This window comes from Aptenodytes forsteri, unplaced genomic scaffold, assembly GCF_000699145.1.
Source record: "Aptenodytes forsteri isolate BGI_AS27 unplaced genomic scaffold, ASM69914v1 Scaffold62, whole genome shotgun sequence".
NCBI lineage: Eukaryota > Metazoa > Chordata > Aves > Sphenisciformes > Spheniscidae > Aptenodytes > Aptenodytes forsteri.
In genome coordinates this window covers 2310474-2313995 of record NW_008794595.1, presented here as the reverse complement: position 1 = coordinate 2313995, position 3522 = coordinate 2310474, and positions in this window count along the sequence as shown.

Here is a 3522-nt window from a genome sequence, read left to right as displayed (position 1 = left end):
TGTAAAAAAGTGTTAGATACCAGGAAAATTTTTTAAATTTCATAGTTTGATTTTATTTGGTTAAGTATCAATAAATTTGTAACATACTAGTGATGTACTATACAGAATTGTACTTGATTAAAGCAAAAGATGCGGTACGACACAGGTGAGCACACTGTGACCCTGGAGTACAGATTTCACTACTGGGAAACTTTCCAAATACTACCAGCTTAAAAAAAACCACCAACACAAAACAGTTGCTGTTGAGATGTAGTATGAACAAACTTTAGCAGCTACAGACGTGCATGTGACTTTAGTATTACACTACCACAGATGGTTTTTCCAAATTCATTTTTAGATTAGGAGTTGTGACAAGCAATTTTTTTATTCTGAATATTTTCCAGAACAAAGCCTGACAAGACGTCCCTCAGATTTTTACTGAACTCTTGATCTTTTAAGGCAAACATACTTTGGATAATGCTGATCATGACTGGTCACTGACAATGAGCAGACCCCCTAAACGCTTTTATATATATATATATATATATTAAAAATGTTATACACATGTTCCATTTCCTCTCTTCCTGGAGTTTGTCACGTGCTCCCACCAACTCTGTTCCCCCCCTTGCACCATATATCCACTCCTCCCTGAGCAAAACTGCCAGCCCCATTCCCTGACCTGCCTTTGCAGAACCCCAACCCTTTATATGCCCCTCAACCAAATGGAAACCCCTGCCTTACCCTTCTGACCTGCTGGTTTCAGAGACCGCATATGTGGTACCCATCAGCAAAGAGCAAGCAGATGAAAGAGGGGTGGCGGGGTGAGAGCCCCAGGCAGGACCTCTGGCAGCTCAACCCTTACATGGATGTATTCGCAAACGTTAACATGGTGAAACCAGCAACAGGAACGGCCGAGAAGTGTGAAGGCAGAAAGGGGTAGCAGGGATTCCTGGTTTCCCACGTGGATTTTGACATCAGTACCCACAGCAGCTTGAAGAGAGCCATTCTCTGCCTTTGTTTCTCTTCCTCTTTTTGGAAGAGAAAGAAAATTCAAGAACTATTGTGAAAAATACAGGCTATGCGTGACCCAAAGACTAGAAATGCAAAATAATTGGTTCTGGCAAAAGACAGGCCTAACTCTTGCCTTATAGTCCTTGCTGTTGCTGACAGGAAATCAATGCAAGCAGGGGAAGGAAAAGTGAAGCTTTGGTGGCTTGTTAACAGAAGTTATGTTGTTACAGTTATCCTGAAAAGATGCAGAGATAGGTCCTTCCCCACCACATCAGTGTGACCCATGTGAGGAAGTAGATACTTGACTCTCCAGTGGGAGAAAATCGGTGCACATGTATTTATGAAGTATACACCAAAAAAAATTGGCACTAAAAACTGCACACTTTATAAGGCCCACTCTCCAATGGTATGATATTATAAGAAGATGTATTTTGGGCTGAAGGACTGGACATACTTGATGAGAGTTTTTTCAGTCTTTTCAAAGACTGACAAATCAATAGCCATGTATTTCGGGCAGGTCAAAACAAACCGTCTAGATAGAGCATGACAGGTGCAGCTTTCCTAATGGTTAGAGAAGCAGTCTTGGAATTGGAGGATCTGCTTCACTACAGCCTGTTGCCTAACCTTCCCAAGGTCACTTTTCACAACACTTTACAAATAAAACACATAGTATTTGATTCACTTCCCATATTCACACCAATGTAAATCAGGATTACAGTGGAGTTATGTTTATAAACCCGTGTAGGAAAATCAAGCCCAATATTTGCCCCCAAGGAAGGGGCTTATCGAGTTAAGTGCTTATTTAAACTTGGTCAAGTCAAAGATGGGGATAAATGTTTTAGCAGGACCTGTTGTGATAGGACAAGGGGTAATAGTTTTAAACCAAAAGAGGGTAGATTTAAACTAGATAGAAGGAAGAAATTTTTTACGCTGAGGGTGGTGAAGCACTGGAACAGGTTGCCCAGAGAGGTGGTAGATGCCCCAAGGTCAGGTTCGACGGGGCTCTGAGCAACCTGATCTAGTTGAAGATGTCCCTGCTCATTGCAAGGGGGTTGGACTAGATGACCTTTAAAGGTCCGTTCCAACCCAAACTATTCTATGATTAAAACACCTCTCATCAGGTTTTCCTGCAAGTAAAATTAGGAAGTTCCTTCACAAACTACTTTCACAATTCAGGATGTAAGACTGTTCAAATTTATTATTATTTTGATGTAATTCTTGGGGGACGAGGTAGCTTAAGCTGGCAACAAGATATATAAAGACTCTGGCCTCCAGACTACAGTCTGAACTGAACCCAAGCTGGATGACTTCTGCTAAAGCTGAGCAATGTCACTGAAAAGTTCTCTGCAAAGCAAAGAAAATCTGAACTGCCCCTTTCCCTCAAAAACTATGAACAAGCAGGCAGTCTTAATCCTGTTCCTAGTTGTCAGCAACAGGAATCTTAGCAAAGACAGGCAAGAGCAGAAATCTCTCTCCAGGAGTTTTTCTAGGGCAAAGCTAAGATCAGCGGCTGGAAATCAGTACTGGAAATCTTACATTGGTGCTGGCTTTCTAGAAAAAAAAGATTTCATTCAGAAATCTGTCAGCCTGGCGCTGTTTATAGGCAGCAATGTCACAACAAAACCTGTACAGAACCTCCCTGTATTTAGTAAATGGCTTAAATACATTAATATTATTACACTGGTGTAGATTGCTAACCTGGAATTACCACACAGCTCAGGAAGACTTTATTCCTGCACAGCTTGACGCCACTAATAATGTAAGCGAGATATAGCAATATATGCTCGCTTACAGAAGCGCAATGCAACTACACCTAGTTACACCAGAGCAAATAGTCTTAACTCGCGTCTTGCAATGCCATGGTTATTCATGCACTGTTCAAGACAGTATTTCACACAAAGAGAAGGGCTACAACAACAACACTTCATCTACTCTTTTGTACAATATAAACTTTTTTTTAGTACCGTGGCAGTTGCACGGGGAGCATTCCAAGCATGGCTTGCTGGCCGTAAGGCAACGCCGGGCAGATGCACTGTGGGGAAATTTTTTGCTTGAGTATCACTGGCTTGGCGGGTGGGACCCTGAGCACTACAAGGCAAACAACTCCACCGCGGGATTCGCCCTCCCAGCGCGCCCCAAGCAGCCCACGCTGTCCCAGGAGGGCACAGTTGTGACTTCCAGGCCTGGCTGCGATCGAGATGAACTTTCTCCCACCAGAGAGAGAGACCTGAACACCGGGAAAACGCCGCCCGCCGCCTGAGCGGCCTGGGCTAGGCTGTTTAACAGCAGTGTCTCCCTGGGTCCCACCCCCACCTCAATGACAGCCCCGAGGCCCTCGTGCCGGGCGAAGGCCAGCAACCCGCTCCAGTCGCTTCGTGGAAGAGACGCCGACATCCATTTTGGGAGCGGGAGAGCCCAGTCCTGCTGGCAAAGTTTCGGGCCCTGTCCAAAGTTTGGGGGCAGCGCAAGATGCGCAAAGCGAGAGCGATTAACACGGCGTAGAAAAACGCGGCGGCCGAGCTGCGGGGTCCG